The sequence below is a fragment of the Mustela erminea genome, chromosome X (genome assembly GCF_009829155.1).
Source record: "Mustela erminea isolate mMusErm1 chromosome X, mMusErm1.Pri, whole genome shotgun sequence".
In the NCBI taxonomy this organism is placed as follows: Eukaryota; Metazoa; Chordata; class Mammalia; order Carnivora; family Mustelidae; genus Mustela; species Mustela erminea.
The window spans coordinates 77613087-77633976 of record NC_045635.1 but is presented as its reverse complement, the minus strand read 5'-3'; the positions used below and the strand labels follow the sequence as shown (position 1 = coordinate 77633976).

The following is a 20890-nucleotide window of genomic DNA, read 5'->3' as shown; positions in this document are numbered from 1 at the left end:
TGATTTGTATCTGTGTCTCTCTCATTTTTTCCCTATTATTTGTGTGTTTTCTTTCTTAAATTCCACAAGTGAAATCATACGGTATTTGTCCTTCTCTGATAAACTTTTTTCACTTATCATAATACAATTCCAACAGTCACTGTTTATGCACCACACCCAGTGCTCCATGCAATATGTACCCTCCTTAATACCCATCACCAGGCTAAACTATGCCACAGCCCCCTCTAAAACCCTCACTTTGTTTCTCAGAGTCCATAGTCTTTCATGGTCCATCTCCCCCTCCGATTTCCCCCACGTCATTCTCCATCCCTTCTCCTAATGTCCTCCATACTATTCCTTATGTTCCACAAGTAAGTGAAACCATATGATAATTGACTTTCTCTGCTTGACTTATTTCACTCAGCAGAATCTCCTCCAGGTGCAAAAGCTGGGTATTTATCCTCTCTGATGGCTGAGTAATATTCCATTGTGTATATGCACCGTATCTTCTATATCCATTCACCTGCTGAATGGCTCTTTCCACGGTTTGGCTATTATGGCCATTACTGCTATGAATATTGGTGTACATGTGGCCCTTCCTTTCACTACATCTGTATGTTTGGGGTAAATACCCACTAGTGCAATTGCCGGGTCATAGGCTAGCTCTATTTTTTTTTTTAAGATTTTTTTATTTATTGGGGCATCTGGGTGTCTCAGTGTGTTAAAGCCTCTGCCTAAAATCTTAAAAAGAAAAAAGATTATTTATTTATTTGAGAGAGAGAGATCACAAGTAGGCAGAGAGGCAGGCAGAGAGAACAGGGAAAGCAGGCTCCCCGCTGAGCAAAGAGCCCGACACGGGGCTCGATCCCAGGACCCTGAGACCATGATCCAAGCCGAAGGCAGAGGCTTAACCCACTGAGCCACCCAGCTCCTCTATTTTTAATTTTTTGAGGCAACTACACAATGTTTTCCAAAGTAGCTATACCAACTTGCATTCCTACCAACAGTATAAGTTCCCCTTTATCCACAGCCTCTCCAACATTTGCTGTTTCTAGCCTTGTCAATTTTTGCCATTCTAACTGGTGTAAGATTGCAACTCAATTTGGTTTTCGTGAGTAGTTTTTCACTATATATACCATATCTTTTACCATTCCAGTTGATGGATACTAGGGCTACTTTCATAATTTGGCTATTATATATAATGTTCTTATAAACAGAGGTTCATGCGTACATTTGAAGTGGTTATTTTTTAATTCTTTGGGTAAATATCTAATAATGTAGTTACTGAATCATACATCCTATTTTTAAATTTTGGATGAAATTCCATGCTGTTTTCCAAAGCCCTTACACCAGTTTGCATTCCCACCAACAGTATACGTTCCGCTTTTTCCACATCCTGCCAATACCTGTTGTTTCTTTGGATGTTGATTGTAGCCATCCACAGAAGCATGAAATGATATCTCATTGCAGTTTTGATTTGCATTTCCCTAATGATCAATGATGTTGAGCATCTTTTCATGGATCTGCTGGCCATCTGTATGTCTTCTTTGTGAAAATGTCTATTCATGTCTTGTAAGATTTTTTAAACTGGACTATTTGTTTTTTGGGTGTTTATAAGTTCTTTATGGTTTTAGATACTAACCCTTTATCAGATATGCCATTTGTAGATTCCTTCTCACATTCAATAGGTTGCATTTTATTTTTTATTATTTCCTTTGCTATGCAGAAGTTTTTTATTTTGATGTAGTCCCAGAAGTTTATTTTTGCTTTTCTTTCCCTTGCCACAGGAGATCTAGAAAGAAGTTGCTACAGCCGATGTCAAAGAGTTTACTGCCCCTCTTCTCTAGGATTTTGATGGTTTCAGGTCTCACAATTAGGGCTTTAATCCATTTTGAATTTGTATTTGTGTATGGTGTAAGAAAGTGGTCCATTTTCACTTAATTGTGGAACATAAGGAATAGCATGTAGGACATTTAGAGAAGGAAAGGAAAAATAAAGGGGGGGAAGGGAAGGGAGACAATCCATGAGACTAAGGACTCTGAGAAACAAACTGAGGGTTTTAGAGGGGAAGGGGTGGATTAAGAGGTTAGCCCACTGATGGGTATTAAGGTGGGCAAGTATTGCACAGAGCACTACATCAAAAACTAATGATATACTTTGGTGACTAACATAGTTAAAAAAAAAAAAAAAGTGGTCCAGTTTTATTCTTCTGCAACTTGCTGTCCAGTTTCTTAAACACACTGTTTTATTCCAATTGAACAGTCTTTCCTGCTTGCTCCAACATTAACTGATCATATAGTTGTGGGTTCATATCTAGGTTTTCTGTTCTGTTTCATCATTGTGCTTATTTTTATGACAGTATAATATTATTCTTATCACTACAATTTTGGAATATGACTTAAAGTGCAGAACTGTGATACCTCCAACTTTGCTTTTCTTTCTCAAGAAAGAAACTTTTGAAGCATGCTTTAACCATGCAGGGTCTTTTTGGTTCCATGCGAATTTCAGAATTCTTTGTTCTAGCACTATGAAAAATGCTATTGGTATTTTGATGGGGATTACAGTAAATATGTATGTTCTTTGGTGTAATACTTTATTTTAACACTTTAATATTTTAATACTACTTGTTCTCCCTATGGACTGTCCTTCCATTTCTTTGTGTAACTGACAATTTCTTTGTTTTTTTATTTTGTTTTGTTTTGGGTTTTGGTTTTAGGTTTTGTTTTGTTTTTTTACACAGAGTGAGCAGCAGGGGAGGGATAGAAGGAGGGAGAGAATCATAAGCAGGCTCCATGCCTAGCACAGAGCCTGCTGCAGGGCTCAATCTCACGACCCTAAGATCATGACCTAATCTGAACTCAAGAGTATGACACATAATCAACTAAGCCACTCAGGTAGCCCTCATCTTTTCCTTTTATCAGTGTTTTATACTTTTCAGAATACAAATCATTTAACGTTTTGGCTAAGTTTATTACTAGGTATCTTACTGTCTTTGGTGCAATTGTAAGGGAGATGAATTCCTTATTTTCTTCTTCTGCTGATCCATTATGGGAATATGATAATGCCACAGATTTCTGTATGTTAATTTTGTATCCAATGATTTAACTGAATTGGTGTATCAGATCCAGCAGTTGTTTGGTGATATCTTTACATTTTTCTATAGATAGTATCATGTCATCTATAAATAGTGAAGTTTTACTTCTTCTTTGATGATTCAAGTGCGTTTATTTCTTTTTCTTTTCTGATTGCTGAGGCTAGGAGTTCCAGTACTATGTTAAGTAGCAGTGGTGAGAGTGGACATCCCTGTCTTGTTTCTGATCATAGAAGAAAAGCACTCAGTTTTTTCCCATTGAGAATGATATTAACTGTGGGTTTTTCATATATAGCCATTATTGTGTTGAGGTATGTGCCCTCTAAACCTACCTTGTTGAGGGTTTTTATCATAAATGAATGTTGTACTTTGTCAAATCCTTTTTCTGCATCACTCAAGTGACCATACTATCCTTATCCTTTCTTTTATTAATGTGGAATATCATGCTGATTGATTTGCAAAAATTGAACCAGTAACACAAGAATAAATTCCAGTTGATCATGGTAAATGATTTTGTAATGTACTGTTGAATTTAGTTTGTGAGAATTTCACTGAAAATCTTTTCATCTGTGTTCATCAGGACTGCTTCTTGCAGTCTGATAGTCACTGTATGTAAGGCATTTCTAATCTCATTTATTATGCTCTTCATCTCTGGTTCTTTTTTAACCTTTTATCTCTGTGGTAAGGGTATCACTGATCCTTCCATTCTTTTCTCAAGTACAGTGAGTATCCTCATGATTATTGCTTTAAATTCTCCATTCAGGCATGTTACTTACACCTGATTCACTTAGATCTCTGGCTGTGGCCTTATCTTGGTCTTTCATTTTAGAATAAATTCATGTATTTGCATTTTGCCTAAGTCTATGACTTCTTCTGTGTGTTAGAAAAGCGAATTATGTCTCCTGCTCCTGAAAGTAATGGCCTTATAAAGAAAAGATCACGTAGTACCCAGGGCCCTGTGCTTTAGGGAGTGTCTCTGGTATGTGCTGCGTGCACTCTGCTATTGTATTCTAGCTGCTCTATCCTTCGTATGAGTCATCTGCGGAGGCTCTCCTTATCTGCTCTAAGCAATGTTTGATCCCTGGCCTGATTGTGGTGCATTTTAAATATATGTGCTCTGGTCTGCTTGTGAAATGAAACCTCTCATTACTTCCACCAGAACCAAGGCCCTAGAAACCTCTGTTTGGGAAATATTCTATGGGCACTGGCTTTTGCTGCTCTTCTGGGGAAGGGAGCCCAATGCGCTGAGACTGAGAAGGGCAGTTCCACCAGAGCACAGTGGTCTTGGGCTTACTGCAAACAAGTTAGGCAGCCACAGTCTACTATGCTGGTTGCTGCAGGTTGCTCTGTGTTTGTTCTGGGGGATGGTGTAGGGGAATGGTGCAAGCCATACCCTTTGTTCCTACAGAGGTCTCTCTATGAACACTGCCTCTCAGGGACACACTACTATGAGAAGAGCAAACAATCTCCCCACTGTGTGCCCAAGGAGTTCTACTGATTGCTGTTTCCATGCTGTATGTCCCAGTATTGTTCTCCTGCCTTTTCTCGGAGAAGTGCCAATGCCTCTAGACTCTCCTAGAGCCCAGTCCACTGATAGTTAAAAATTTAGGCTTTAAGATCCTCTGGTTGCAAGAAATCATGAAATTCAGCCCTTCTCAATTTCAAAGCCAAATGGCTTTAAGGAAACGGTTCTCCTTGTGCATTCCCATGTGCTCATCTCTTTCTCTCAACCTTCTCCACAACTGTGGCTCTCTCCGTAGCAGCCAGTATCCATTTTTCACCTCTAACTTCTTTGATGTAGCCTCTTTTCTACCTTCAGTTGTGGAGTTTGTTCTATCAGTCTCCAGGGCAATTTCTAGGGTATTTAAGACGATTTGATAGTTATTAGTTGTATTCATGGGACAAGGCGAGTAGGGTGCCACTACTCTGCTGCCATCTACCCCCCTCCTAACAGGGACATTTGGATGATAAAGAAGTTGAGGTTCTAGATCTATATTCATTCTTGTATCATTGTAGCCACTAGTCATCTGTAGCAACTGATCACTTGAAATGTGGCTAGTTAGAACTGAAATGTGCTGTACATATAAAATACATACCAGATTTTAAAAAGAAACAAAAAATATGTTATTAATGATTTTATTATGTATTATAATAATAATGATCTGAATATAATAGATTAAATAAAGCACTGAGTGAATTTCACCTGTTCCTTTTTACTTCTTAAATGTGACAAGTAGAATGTTTAAAATTACATACGTGTGTCCCATTATATTTCTTTTAGAGAGTTCTGCTCTAGATGACATTTTTACATCCCTTCTGGTATAGTAACTATATGCTATCATGACTCCAATGATAAAAGGATAAAATAAAGTATAACTAGTTTTTGCCTCTTTGTGGAGAATACCATAAAAATGTTTTAAAACCTTCCAAAAATAAAAGACTGAAACTAAATACCACCACATACAAAAGAACATTATAAGCACCAACATAAATTATAATAAAATGAAGTTTAATCACCTAATACCAATCAGAATGGCTAAAATTAAAAACACAAAAAAACAAAAGTGTTGGTGAGGATGTAAAGAAAAGGAAACCCTCATGCACTGTTGGTGAGAATACAAACTTGTGCAGCCAGTCTGGAAAATAGCACAGATATTCCTCATAAAGTTAAAAATAGAACTATCCTATTATCCAGCAATTATACTACCCCAAAATACAAAAATATTAATTGAAAGAGATACATGCACCACTATGTTTACAGCAGCATTATTTATAATAGCCAAACTTTGGAAACAGCTTAAGTGTCCACTGACAGAAGAATGGATAAAGAAGATGTGAGGTAGGAATAGATAGAGAGACAGATATACAGATAGATAGAGGGAATATTATTCTGCTATAAAAAAGAATGAAATCTTGCCATGTGCAAGGACCTGAGTCGAGCTAGAGAGTAGAATGCTAAGTGAAATAGAGAAAGATAAATACCATATGATTTCTCTCATCTGGGGAATTTTAAGAAACAAAATAAATGAGCAAAAAAAAAAAGAGACCAATGAAGAAACATACTCTTAACTATAGAGAACAAACTGGTGATTAGCAGAGAGGATGTGGATGGTTGGATGGATGGATGGGTGAAATAGGTGGTGTGGATTAAGAAGGGCACTTGTGATGAGCGCTAAGTGATACATGGAACTGCTGAGTCGCCATATTGTACACCTGAATCCAACACTGTATGTTAATAATACTGGAATTAAAATAAAAACAAGGGGTGCCTGGGTGGCTCAGTAGGTTAAGCTGCTGCCTTCGGCTCAGGTCATGATCTCAGGGTCCTGGGATCAAGTCCCACATCGGGTTCTCTGCTCAGCAGAGAGCCTGCTTCCCTCTCTCTCTCTCTCTACATGCCTCTCTGCCTCCTTGTGATCTCTGCCTGTCAAATAAATAAATAAATAAAATCTTTTAAAAAAATAAAAAAATAAAATAAAATAAAAACAAAAAAAAGAAAAAAATTTAAGTATATTACTTAAGAAAACTGACACACTGACATTAAAAAGGAAACACTCACATCCAAGATAAAATATTTTTTTCTTGTATTCTTGTTTCAGTTAAACACTTAATGTTTAACATAATTTGATAAAAATTAGATATCTAACTGTTTTAGTAATTTGTTTTGGAAGCCACTCACTGACCTAGGAAAAATAAATCACATCTATTTAAATTAAAAATGATAATACACAATTTTCTCTAAGAAGTAATTAAACCAAAGTTGGCCAAATTTAATAGAGAAACTCTCTACGGTATTTTATTTCCTCAACCCAAGCAAGACATTTCAGTTTTAGGAGGTAAGAATATTAAATTGTATTATACACGAAGACTGACAGATGAGCATTATAGGAAAAAAAATATGGGCAAAAAGGATATATAAAATGGGAGATGCAATGTAAGCATTTAGGGGAATGACTCTTTTAAATTTCTCATGAATAAAAGCTTCAGTTTGGGAGTGAGACAGACTTGGTTAAAATATGTTCAGCCTGATTCCAAATCCCATGTTCTTAAGTATTTCATCTATCTTCATAATGAACCTGCTTATAAACAAATAAACAAACTCAACCCCTTGGCCAAACTTCTAGAATGAATAATTGATAACTGCTTCCTTACAAAATATTCCTGAGCACATATTTGCCAATATGAATTTATCTATATTATTTGGCCCTAACATTCCTTCCCTATAAATACCTTCGTTCCAAAACTTCTGAAATACTTCTCCTATATAACTTATAAAATCTAACACTATATCGACATAGATGTAGTATGGGATTTAGGTTTTTCCTTCATAACTAACAAAGGAGAATCATATACAGCTATGAAGATCTGTATAGCTAAAACTTTGAGGACAAACATTAAAATCCAAATTTTCTAGCGGAAGAACTACCTTCTCTGATAGCACAATTAAATACTGACTTAGGGAAATCCATTAAAATTCTGCATAGGCTTGGCTCCAATATTAGAAACATGCCTCTAGGCTCATTTGTACAAGAATTTCTTATTCAGCAACTCAACTGCACAGGTTTCCAAACAGAAATTAGCAGGTAAAAATGGTTGGAGCTCCGTAACGAGTTAACATTAACATAATTACTTTCCATTTCATCTATTATGGTACGCTGTTTGGCTCTCTCATTTTGTTTCATTTCAATCATTCCTTTAGAACACCCACAAGGTCCTGTTAAAGAAACGAGACTTTAGAGGCTACACTACAGAAACTGAGATGAGCTAAACAGTTTTGAAATTTTCCCTTAGAAATGATCAAATGTTCCATGCTAACATAAATGAGGTAATTTTGTATTCTAATATAATATTTCTTTACATCTCTTAAAACAATATATACAATTAGATAATAGCATGAAAGTGATGTACTCTGGCATCACAAAGTGTGACTATAAAGTAACTATCCTGTTTTGCTTTTTTAACAAAGAGAACTTAAATCTTCCAAATGTGCATGGTCTATCACAGCTATCTCAGGGGATATATACATACTACAATTATGCTGCCATTGCTGAAAATGTTTCTGAACATCTTTTTTGGTTGAATTAATTACCTTTAGGTCAGTTTACCACCCAAACAATAAAACAGGTCTCACTACTTCATATTTTATGGCTAGGATTCGATTTAGTTACCTATCTTTTCATCAAATTTAAGGCAGAAAAATTTGGCTACTTCTAAGGAAGACTATTTCTACTCAAAAGATGAGATGAAGCTTTACTACCAGCAAGGATATTCAAGAGAGGCAGTGCTTGTGTCTGAATAAAAGCTCCAGCACTTACTGCCAAGCAACTTTCTGGAGAGCTTACTTAAATTCTGAATCACAATCTAACTATTTGAAAAATGGAAATTATAGTATGTTTTTGCAGGCATATAAGAAGGACATCCAGTAAATAAGAAGACATCTATAAAAGTACCAGCATGGTGCCTAATGAAGATGGAAGGGATCAGTAGATGGATACACTGTATTTACATTGTGGGGAATGAATTTCAGAAACCACAAATGGAAAAATCTTAGTAAAATGTTCCGATATGTTAACACTGGTACAGAAAGTCCTTCTCCACTTTAATTACAGAATTATTTTATTTCATACAGTATATACATTCCTGAAGGTAGCATTAACATTTTTATAAATAAACTCCAAGACTCCCTTTTACTTACATAATAAAATCAAAATTTTTGAGCACCAACTACTTCCAGATACTATTCTAGGTATTGAAATAGAAAAAGGAAATACAGTTTTTGCTCTTAAGAAGAAAAACTGACTAAATAGTTGCCGTACTTTGACCTGATCAACCAGGAGGCTTCACTAACTACCTCACCATGAAGTTCATTAGCTGCTCTCTCAGCTACATACACAGACACATACACACAATTACAAAGTAAGCTGCATAAGATAAAATATAAAAATGTTTATCCATGAAGCTATTTATAATATTCCTCTGGGAACTGGCATTAACCAATGTGAGTTATAGTTCAAATTTTTATATCAATACCGCACAAAATAAAATGCCTTTAATAACTAAATGATAAAACAACAAATATCTAAAATACTAGCGCCTGTCTTTCCAGTAACATCATTTTACTTTGAAGCACATAGGAAAGTGGTTACATACAAATTTTACTTTACCACTCTTTTGACCGGAATGTCTCTATTCCTTATAGAAAGTATCCCTGTACTTTAAAATGAAATTAATCAAATGCCTAAGATTGAAAGTTGAGAAAAATAGAACTATCATGCAAAATACAATTTTGCAGCTATTCTTAATTCTCTAATGAGTATAAATGATCAGTCTAGGTCAGCCTAATTACTCAAGATAACAGAGGAAAGAATAGTAAGTCATTAATTAAAATCCTTAAGTAATGCAAAATTCAAGACTGTTTTGCTAATAAACTGGAGTATAACTAGCTAAATGATTATATGGAAATTAACATGACTGTGAGAGCAGTCATTTATCAACAGAAAAATCCCATAACCAAACAGTATTTTAGGAGCATTTTAAATTTTAGATACTGAAAGTTCTCTACATCATTAGATTATGAAATCCCATAACGACGGACTTTGGGCATAAACTCCTGCCTATTTTTCAAGGCCCTTAACATCACTGTAGTAATTAGGAATCCATTCTTTTATTTTTTCATTGATTTTTAAATATAATTTTTATTTTAAAAAGGACATGATTATTAAAGAAAATTTAAGCCCTGTTAGAAGGGATAAGTTGAAAAAGTAGTTTTTTGTTGTTGTTTTTTTTAAGATTTTATTTATTCCTTTGACAGAGACAGATCAGAAGTAGGCAGAGAGGAAGGCAGAGAGAGGAGGAAGCAGGCTCCCTGCCGAGCAGAGAGCCCGATGTGGGACTCGATCCCAGGACCCTGAGATCATGACCTGAGCTGAAGGCAGAGGCTTTAACCCACTGAGCCACCCAGGTGCCCCGAAAAAGTAGTTTTTAATTAGTCCCACCACACAACACAATCACTGTTCACATCCTAGTAATTATACTTCCCCCTTCTGTCCCTTCTTATTTTGTGAAGCACCTAAAGTCTGCAATTCCCTGTGCTAAATGTAGGTTCTATTGACTTTTTTGATCCTAAATTAGTGTATGCTTATGAACTTTCTCATGAACTCAGTTCTCCAAACCATTTTCCTCTGATCCAACTAGCATGGGTTCAATGTCATAATATCCTGTGATGTTAAGACACCATTCTTAACCATAGTAGCACAACTGCAAAAACTAGCTTGAGTTCAAGAGTGATACTCAGAGACTACCCTCCAAGTACAACAGAAAAAAAGTTATTTTATATACAGAAAACTGCATTTATAACAAAGTAACATTTGCTGGGATGAAAGCAAGTATCTCCTAAATTTTAAAAATCTTTTAAACATAAAATCTAAAACAAAACTTGATTAGACATACTTCCAAGGGACTGAATATTTAAAGTTTATAAGAGGAGGGACAAGATGGAGGACAAGTATGAGACCTTGTTTCAACTGGTCCCCTGAAGTGAGTTAAATATCTACCAGAACACTCTGAACACCCATGAAATCAGCCTATGATGTAAGATTATACACTTTTGGATCTCTACGGTGGCAGAGGTGGAGAGGTAAAGCAGAATGGGACTTCTCAGGACTGATATTAGAGGATAAAAAGAACAGGGAGAGAGCCAACAGAAGCAACCCATTGGAAAGTAATACCCCATTATGAAAGTGCCCTGTGCTTGGGACTGGCATTAACGTGGAGCCTGGTTAAAAGGACAAAAGATCTTAAGGGGCAACTGATGGAATCGAGCAGCCACAGGCATGGCCCTAAGCCCACGGTCCCAAGACTGTCACAGCCTGCACCCACCTGTACCTGGGAAAATCAGGCAAGGACCCCAGTCCATGCTCCCAGAGCCCATGGCTATCCGCTGCTTGCACCACCTTTGGGGCTAGATGAACCCCCGCACTTGCCTGAGAGACCCCAGCGCAGGGTCCTGCCCAAGGTCCCTGGACCCACAGCCTTCCAAACCTGCAGTGCAGCCAGGTGTGAGCACACGTCGCGTGGACCTGGACTTGAGAGAGCAGTCCCAGCAATGGAAGCCACAGGAATCAGGCTCTCTAAACCGATATTGTTTGCAGTTTTTGTGGCATAGGGGTACAGAGACAAGTGGAGCCTTGGGCGACCACTGACTCAGTGGGTAGGGGTGTTCACCATCTGTGGAAGGTTGTGGGATTCAGTGGAGTCTGTGTGTTCTGGGCCGCCCAGAGAGGAGCTGACTGACACTTCTCTCTGAGGAGAAATTCTTGGTGTGGAAAGTTTGTTTTCCACTAAACCTCTGAAACACCGCAGAAAGGGGCCAAAGAACAAAAACCTCCAGAGAAGAAAAGCCTGAAACATGGGTTTCCACAAAGCGCAGCCCCTTTACAGGGGGCAGGATGACTCAGCCCCAGCAAAACTAATTTAAAAACACCAGGGCAGGCCACTCCCCCAGAAAACAAGCCAAAAGAACAAGAAGACAACAGCCAAAGGGTCGCCATAAAACTATAAAACCCCAACATCAGGGGAAGACAATATATTAACCCCCAATATTAAACCAAAAACTGTATATTTCATAAATACAACTTTTTTTAATTCGTTCTCACATTTCTGCTTTTTTTTAAATTTTTTAACCTACCTACCACTACAACTAGATGTTCAATACAACATATTACATAATAACGCTTGAACTTTTTTCATACATATACCTGTGTTTCCTTCTTTATATTTTCCTTCTTTATTGGTATATATACATATATATGATTCAAAGTAATCCTTTTTCACTACTGAATACTACCCCTGTACACACACATCAGTTTTAATTTCCCTGTATCCCTAGAAAAGTGAGTCCTTTAACAAAGATAACAAAATACAACCAAGAAGAACCAAAATAACAAGCATTTATAATCACCTTTCCATCTTATTCTTCTGTAAGTGTTTCTGTGTATTTGTTTTTGTTTTGGACTATACAAATTTTATTCTTGGGGTTCACTTTGGCTGGGTTTTTCCTTTTTTTCTCTTACACATTTCTTAGTCTTTTGGTTTCTTCGTTTTTGTTTATGTACTTTATAAATCTTCCTTTTGGGGCTCATTTTGGCTAGGTTTTCTCTTTTTTTGTTGTTGTTTTCTCTCTTTTTCCTTTTTTCATTCCTCTTGGTGGTGACTTCCAATTCCTCTGAAACACTCCAGGGTGCACCGTGCCTGGATAGTGCTCGATATATTCAGCTATACATCCCCTCAACCACTTCTCACAAAAGTGACTAGGGGGAGGAACATCCAAAAGAGGAAAAATTCAGAGACTGTGCCCTCTGCCACAGAACTAATGGAGATGGGCATAAACAGTATGACAGAAGGGGAATTCAGGGTAACAATTATCCAGACAATGGCTAGGCTGGAGAAAACCATTAGTGACAACATAGAATCTCTAAGTGTGCAAGTAAGAGCCAACCTGGTAGAAGTTAAAAATGCTATCAATGAGATCCAATCTAATATAAATACTTTAACAGCTAGGGTAACAAAGACAAAAGATCAAATCAGTGCTATAGAAGACAAAATGATACAAAAGAGAGATTAGGAGAAGGCCTGGAAAAAAACAGCTTAGAAGCCATGAAAGCAGAAACAGGGAAATAAATGATGCCATGAAACGTTCCAACATAAGAATTACTGGGAACCCTGAGGGGCTTGGCAAATTAGAAAAGACTAGAAGATATAGGTGAACAAATTCTGGAAGAAAAATCCCTCTGTCTGGGGAATGAAAAGTGTTCCTGTCCTAGAGGCAGAAAGAATACCACCCAGATCAACAAGTCTATAAAGACATCCAGACACTTAATTGTGAACTTCACAAATTGTAATTTTAGACAAGAGGTCCTAAAGGCAGCAGAGGTAAAGAGATTCCTTATATACAGAGGAAGGACTATCAGAATAACATCAGACCTGTGCAAAGAAACCAGGCAAGCCAAAAGGGCTGGCAAAACATATTCAATACACTAAATGAGAAGACCATGCAGCCAAGAATACTTTATCCAGCAAGGCTGAGATTCAAAAATGTATAGAGAGATAAAGAGCTTCCAAGACCAGCAAGATCTAAAAGATGATGTAAACACAAAGCCAGCACTAAAGAAATACTAAAGGCAGAGGTGGCGGGGGTTCTATAAAAGAGGAAAGAACCCAACAGTAACACAGAACAGAAAGTAACAGAGAAAATGTATAGAAACAAGGACTTACAGGCAACATGATGTCAATAAAAACATATCCTTCAATAATCACTCTCAACATGAATGGCCTAAATGCTCCCATAAAAAATCACAGGGTTAAAGGCTGGGAAAAACCACAGGACCTGTCCATATGCTATCTACAAGAGATATATTTTGAACCTAAAGATACACCCAAACTGAAAGTGAAGGGAAGGAGGAGCATCGTTCATGGCAATGGGCCTCAAAGTGGGAGAAGTGATTCTCATATGAGATAAATTAGATTTGAACCTAAAGACTGTAGTCGAACATACAGAAAGACACTACAACACTCTTAAAGGGTTTAACCACCAGGAAGACCTAAAAGTTAAAAATATTTATGCCCTCAACATGGGAGCAGCAAACTACCCAAGCCAACTGTTTTTAAAAACAAAACAAAACAAAACAAAAAAACCTCCTATTGATATGAATACAACAATTGTAGGGGATCTGAACACACCACTCTCAGAAATAGAGATCATCTAAGCAGAAAATAAAGAAACAAGAGCTTTGAATGACACATTAGACCAGATGGACCTCAAAGATATATCCATATATGTATATATGGAATGTATCCATATACATTCCACCCTAAAACAAGAGAATACTCATTCTTCTTGAGTACACATGGAACATTCTCCAGACGAGAGCACATACTGAGCCAAAAATCAGGTCTCAGGAGATACCAAAAGAATGAGATTATTCCCTGCATATTCTCAGACCACAACACTATGAAACTGAAACTTAAACAAGAGGAAGTTTGGAATAAAGTCAAACACTTGAAAGCTAAGGACCATCCCGCTCAAGAATGTTTGGATCCACCAGGAAATCAAAGAAGAACTTAAATAATTCATGGAAACCAAAGAGAATGAAGATAAATCAGTCCAAAACCTATGAGTTACAGCAAAGGAGGTCATAATGGGGAAATACCATAGCCATCCAAGCCTAACTCAGAAAAATTTAAAAATCCAGACTACACCAGCTCTCCATACACCTTAAAAAACTGGAAAATCAACAATAAATTAAGCCAACCCTATCCACAAGATGGGAAATAAGATTAGAGCAGATATCAATGAGTTAGAAACTAGAGAACACATCAACAAAACTAGTAGCTGGTTGTTTGAAACAAACAAGAAGATTGATAAACCAGGGGCACCTGGGTGGCTCAGTGGGTTAAAGCCTCTGCCTTCGGCTCAGGTCATGATCTCAGGGTCCTGGGATCGAGCCCTGAATCGGGCTCTCTGCTCCTCAGAGAGCCTGCTTCCGCCTCTCTCTCTGCCTACTTGTAGTCTCTGTCTGTCAAATTAAAAAAAAAAAAAAAAGACTGAGAAACCACTGGGCAAACTAATCCAAAAGAAAAGAGTGAGGACCCAGTTTAATGAAATGATGAATGAAAGGGAAGAGATCACAACTAACACCAAGGAAACAGAAACAATCACCAGAAATGATTATCAACAGGTATATGCCAATAAACTAAGCAATCTAAATGAAATGGATGCATTCCTGGAAACCTATAAACTTCCAAGACTGAATGAGGGAGTAATGGACAACCTCAATAGACCAATATCTACTAAAGAGATTAAAGCAGTGATCAAAAACCTCCCAAAAGACAAGAGCCCAGGACCTGATGCATTCCCTGGAGAATTCTACCAAACATTCAAAGAAGAAATACCTATTCTCCTGAAGCTGTTTCAAAAAATAGAAACAGAAGGAAAACTTCCACTCTTTCTATGAAGCCAGCATTACCCTGATCACCAAACCAGGCAAAGACCCTACCAAAAAGGAGAATTTCAGACCAATATCACTGATGAATATGGATGCCAAGATTCTCAAGAAGATCCTAGCTAAGAGGAGATTATCCAGCATGACCAGGTGGAATTTATCCATGGGATGCAAGGTTGGTTCAATGTTCACAAATAAATCAATGTGAAAGAAAAAAATCAGTAAGAGAAGAGAGAAGAACCACATGGTCCTCCCAACTGATGCAGAAAAAGCATTTGACAAAATACAGCATCCGTTCTTGATTAAAACCCTTCCAAGTAGAGGGATAGATGAACATTTCACAACTTCATAAAATCTATCTATGAAAAACCCAAAGCAAATATCATCTTCAAAGGGGAAAAGCTGACAGCCTTCCCTCTGAGATCAGGAACAGGACAAGGAACACTCTCACCACTAATATTCAACATAGTACTAGAAGTCCTAGCAACAGCTATCAGACAAAAAGAAATAAAAGGTATTCAAATTGGCAAAGAAGAAGTCAAACTCTCTCTCTTCACAGATGACATGATACTTCATATGGAAAGCCCAAAAGACTCCAACCCAAAACTACTAGAACTCATAGAGCAATTCAGTAACATGGCAGGACAAAATCAGTATTTACAAAAAATAATTTTGAAATTCTGGTTTTTTAGATTTTATTTATTTATTTGACAGAGAAAGAGATCACAAGTAAGCAGAGAAGCAGGCAGAGAGAGAGGGGGAAAGCAGGCTCCCTGCTGAGCAGAGAGCCCGATGCAGGGCTCGATCCCAGGACCCTGGGATCATGACCTGAGCCGAAGGCAGAGGCTTAACCCACTAAGCCACCCAGGGGCCCCAATGATTTTGAAATTCTTGGTATCTCACTCAAGGTTTCCTAATGCTATAATAAATAGGACTTTTTTCCAAATTAATACCATTTAATTCATTATTTGTATGTTGAATTGATTTTAATTTTGATATATTTATTCTGTTATCAGATATTCATATAATGTGCAAAAATTAATATATTCCTTTCTAATCTTTATTTTTTTTCTCTTGTCTCATTGTACTGGCTAATACACAATGTCTTCCTAACCTCCCCAAAATAAGAAGGGCTACAAATTACTGGTGGTTGTGAACATCCTTATGTTGTTCCTGAGTTTAATTAGAATTTTCCAAGTAGTTTATCATTAAACATAGCAGAAATATTTGGTTTGAAACATATACTTTATCACATTAAGGAAATAAGTAACTTTCTCTACTGTCATGAACTTTATTTAAAATGAGAAAGCATGGGGCGCCTGGGTGGCTCAGTGGGTTAAGCCGCTGCCTTCGGCTCAGGTCATGGTCTCAGGGTCCTGGGATCGAGTCCCGCATCGGGCTCTCTGCTCGGCAGGGAGCCTGCTTCCCTCTCTCTCTCTCTCTGCCTGCCTCTCCATCTACTTGTGATTTCTCTCTGTCAAATAAATAAATAAATTTTAAAAATAATAATAAAAAAAAATGAGAAAGCATGCTGATTTCATCAGACATTTTAATACATACTGAAATTATTTTTTTCTTTTACTGTGGCACTTTAAAGATTTTTTTAAAATTTATTTGAGAGAGAGAGAGTGTGAGCACAAGTATGGAGGAGAAGAGGGAGGGGGAGAAGCAGACTCCCTGCTGAGTAAGGAGTCCCACACGGGGCTTGATCCCAGGACCCCGAGATGGTGACCAGAGCCTAAGGCAGATGTTCAAGTAACTGAGCCACCCATGCATGTGGCTCTCTCACTGTGGCATTTTAAAAGTCTAAGTAGAATGCATTCATGAGATTTCATTTATCTATATATTTACACTTCCAAAACAAAAATTTATATTATTTTGGCACACTTTTTGTTGGCAACAGTATGCTGCCTTCCCACCAAATGATGCATATCTACATAAATTTCTCTGGTTGCTTCCTCATTAATAAGAACACCACCAACTTCCCTAGTATAAAACTGGAGTAGTGAACACTATGTGTAAAAAATGAGTAAGAATTTTATATCATACAAACCAAGACTTCCCAATCTTTTCAAGGACACTACTAATCCATGAGATGACAATAAATGCCCTGGAATAACCTAATTAACCAAAATTAATTTTTCTACTATGGGACACTTTCGATCCTTTACTATGTTAACATGTACTGTAATTTTTCAAAGGAAGGGAGAAGTGCACAGTACGCAAAATTTCCCTAAATTATTTGGCCAGGACACCTCCCACATCTATGTACAATAAATACCATCTCAGTAGGCACTGGTATTCAAACATACATATTTGGAGCCAATCTGACTGCTCTTATTCCTGCCGATAACCAAGATTCCCACCAAATCAAGATACCTCACTACAACATGCAAAAAGTACACTAATGCACTCAGGGAAGAAGAGATGAAAGTAAGACAGAATTCCAGTACCACTGTCATCTCTATTTCTCTCAACCTTTGCTTCTAACCTTAATAGTCCCATACATACAGACTACTATGAAAAAACAGCAATTTTCAAAGTGTGCTCAAAGGGCCCCTGGGCATTATAAGGTTACTTTCAGGGGTGTGTGCAAGGACAAAATTACTTTGAAAATAATACTAATATGTTACTCAACTTTTTAAAGCATACTGTCTCACAAACATATGGTGCAAGTTTTCCAGGAGCTACATGACATGGAATGAATTATCACTCTAATGGCAAAGGGAATGTATGTTTATGTATACTTGTGTATTAATTTTTTCTCAGTTTTAAATCTAATAAAAAATTAGTAATAGATATAACCAACATTTTTAAAGTTCTTCGGTATGTTCAATAATTTTTAGAGTAGAAAAGGGATCTAAAGCCAAAAAGTGTGAAACACATTATAAATTAGTGGTTGAAGGAGTCTTTGTCCCCCTAACACAATAGCTTCGTCATCTCTTCAAAATACCCTCCAGATCATTTAGACTATAAACTGTTTTCTTTCTTTTAATATTTGTTCAAGAGTGGTGTGTATGTTTTGTACCCATGGCATGTGAGATGACTGTGTGAAGTATGTGTGGTGTGTGAGCTGTGTATGTGATTTTGTGGTATATGTTTGATATGTCTTTGTTGTATGTTCTCTGTGTGTGGTTAATGTTGCTCTTTGTAATGCACATGTGCTGTGTGTATGTTGTGTGTGGTGTGTTTGTGTTTCGTGTGTGATTCACTGTGTAAGGGGTTTTTCTGTAACTTTTTATAATAATTTCTCTTAGTTGGGTGCCTGGGTGGCTCAGTCAGTTAAGTGTCTGCCTTTGGCTCAGGTCATGATCCCAGGGTCCTGGGACAGAGCGCCATGTGAGATTCCCTGCCAAGAAGGGAGTCTGCTTCTCCCTCTCTCTCTCAGCCCATCCCCAACCCCCATTCATACTCTCTCTCTCTCTCCCTCTAAAATAAATAAAATCATTTTTAAAAACAATAATAATTCTCATAGCTAACAGAGAGCATGATATTATTAGTTTTGGGTGTTATATTAATTTCAGAGTAGATACTCAACAATTTCATTACAACACTCACTGTTTGGGCACCTGACACTCAGTTGGTTGAGCATCTGCCTTCAGCTCAGGTCATCATCTTGGGGTCCCGGGATCCAGTCCCACGCTGGGCTCCCTGCTTAGCAGGAAGTCTCCTCTTCCCTCTCCCTCTCCCTCTGCTCCCACTCCCCAGCTCATTCTCTCTCTCTCTCTCTCAAATAAATAAAATCTTAAAAAAAACACTCAATGCTCATCACAACAACTGCACTCCTTAATCCCTATTACCTATTTAATACATCCCTTCACCCACTTCCCAATAACAGTTTGTTCTTCATAGTTAAGACTGTTTCTTAGCTGGTCTCTCTCTTTTTCTCCCATATTCTTGTTTGCTTTGTTTTTTAAATTTCACATGAGTAAAATCATATGGTATTTGTCTTTCTCTGACTTGTTTCTCTTCGTATAATACCCTCTAGCTTGATCCATTTCAATGCAAATAGCAAGATTTCATTAATTTTTATGGTGGAGTAATATTCATTGTGTATCTGTGTATCTGTGTGTGTCTGCATGTGTGTATCTCACTTTTTTATCCATTCACCAGTCAATGGACACTTTGGCTATCTCCATAATTTGGCTATTATAAATAATGCCTCTAGAAACATCAGAGTGCACATGTATCTTTTGATCAGTATTTCTGTATTGTCTGAGTAAATACCTAACAGTGCAATGCTAGATAATAGGGCACTTCTATTTTTAACTTTCTGAGGAACCTCCATACTATCTTCTGTAGTGGCTGCACAAGTTTGCATTGCTACCACAGGGCAACAGGGTACCCATTTCTCCACATCTTTGCCAATACCTGTTCTTTCCTCTGCTGATTTTAGCCATTCTGACAGGTGTGAAATGGTATCTCATTATACTTCTGATTTACATGTCCCTGATGATAACTAATATTGAGAATCTTTTCCTGTGTCAGATGGCTATCTATAAGTCTTCCTTGGAAAAGTTTCTATTAATGTCTTCTGTCCATTTCTTAAATGGATTATTTCTTTTTTACATTTCAAATTTTGTAAGTTTTTTATATATTTTGGATATACCCTTCATCAGCTATATTATTTGAAATATCTGCCCTTATTCCTTAGGTTGCCTTTTAAGTCTTGTTGATTGTTGCCTTGCTGATGCAGAACCTTTTAATTTTGATGAAGACACAATAGTTTATTTTTGCTTTTGTTTAACTTGCCTCAAGACATCTAGAAAAAAAGTTCCTAGGGTCAACGTCAAAGAAGTTACTGCCTGCATTCTCTTCTAGGAATTTTATGGTTTCAGGTCTCACTTTTAGGTATTTAATCCATTTTGAATTTATTTTTCTCAATAATACAAGACAGTGGCAAAATTTCATTCTTTTGCATGTTGCTGTCCAGTTTCCCAAACACCATTTTTTGAAGATACTATCATTTTCCCACTTAATAGTCTATCTTGCTTGGTTGAACATTAATTGACCATATAGCTGGGGGTTCATTCCTTGTTTTTTTTCTTCTCTTTCACTGATTCCTATGTGTATTTTTGTACCACTACCATACTCTTTTGATCACAACAGCTTGAAGGACTTGAAGGACAGCATGGTAACACTTCCAGCCTTGCTTTTCATTTTCAAGGTTGCTGTGGCTATTTGGGATCTTTTATGGTTTCATACAAATTTTCAGTTTGTTCTAGCTCTGTGAAAAATACTGTTGGTATTTTGATAGGGATTGCACTGAATGTGTAGATTGCTCTGGGTAGCACAGCCATTTTAACAGTATTTATTCTTCCAATCCATGAGCACAAAATGTCTTGAATTTCTTTATGTTGTCGTCAATTTCTTTCATCAGTTTTTTACAGTTTTCAGAGTACAGGTCTTTCACCTTTTTGGTTAGGTTTATTCCTAGCTATTTTATTATTTTTTGTTCAATTGTAAATGAAATGGATTCTCTTCCTGCTGAACCATTACTGGTGTACAGAAATGTAACACATTTCTGCATATTGATTTTGTATCCTACAATTTCACTGAATTCATGTATCAGCACTAGCAGTTTTTGGTAGGATCATTCAGTTTCTGTGTATATATAGTGCCATATCATCCGCTAACAGTGAAAATTTGACTTATTCCTTGCCAATTTGGATGCTTTTTATTTCTTGTTGTGTATTACTGTGGCCAGGACTACCAGTACTATGATAAATGACAACAGGAAGACTGGACATCCTTGTCCTGTTGCTGACTATTCAGATTATTTGGCATATAAGCTATGTGTTTTTTTAATGTATGCCCTTTA

At 37.1% G+C, this 20890-nt stretch overlaps 1 protein-coding gene and 1 long non-coding RNA gene across 2 annotated transcripts in view; both read right to left on the bottom strand.

The window, feature by feature from the left end:
- Positions 1 to 20890, bottom strand: part of DIAPH2 (diaphanous related formin 2) — a 958873-nt gene that overhangs the window by 774795 nt on the left and 163188 nt on the right. The window lies entirely within an intron of this gene.
- LOC116583596 lies at positions 11742 to 19780 on the bottom strand. The gene is made up of 3 exons (XR_004282797.1): positions 19769 to 19780; positions 17722 to 17724; positions 11742 to 12136 (listed from the first exon to the last, which is right to left on the bottom strand). It is a non-coding gene; the product is annotated as an uncharacterized LOC116583596 (long non-coding RNA).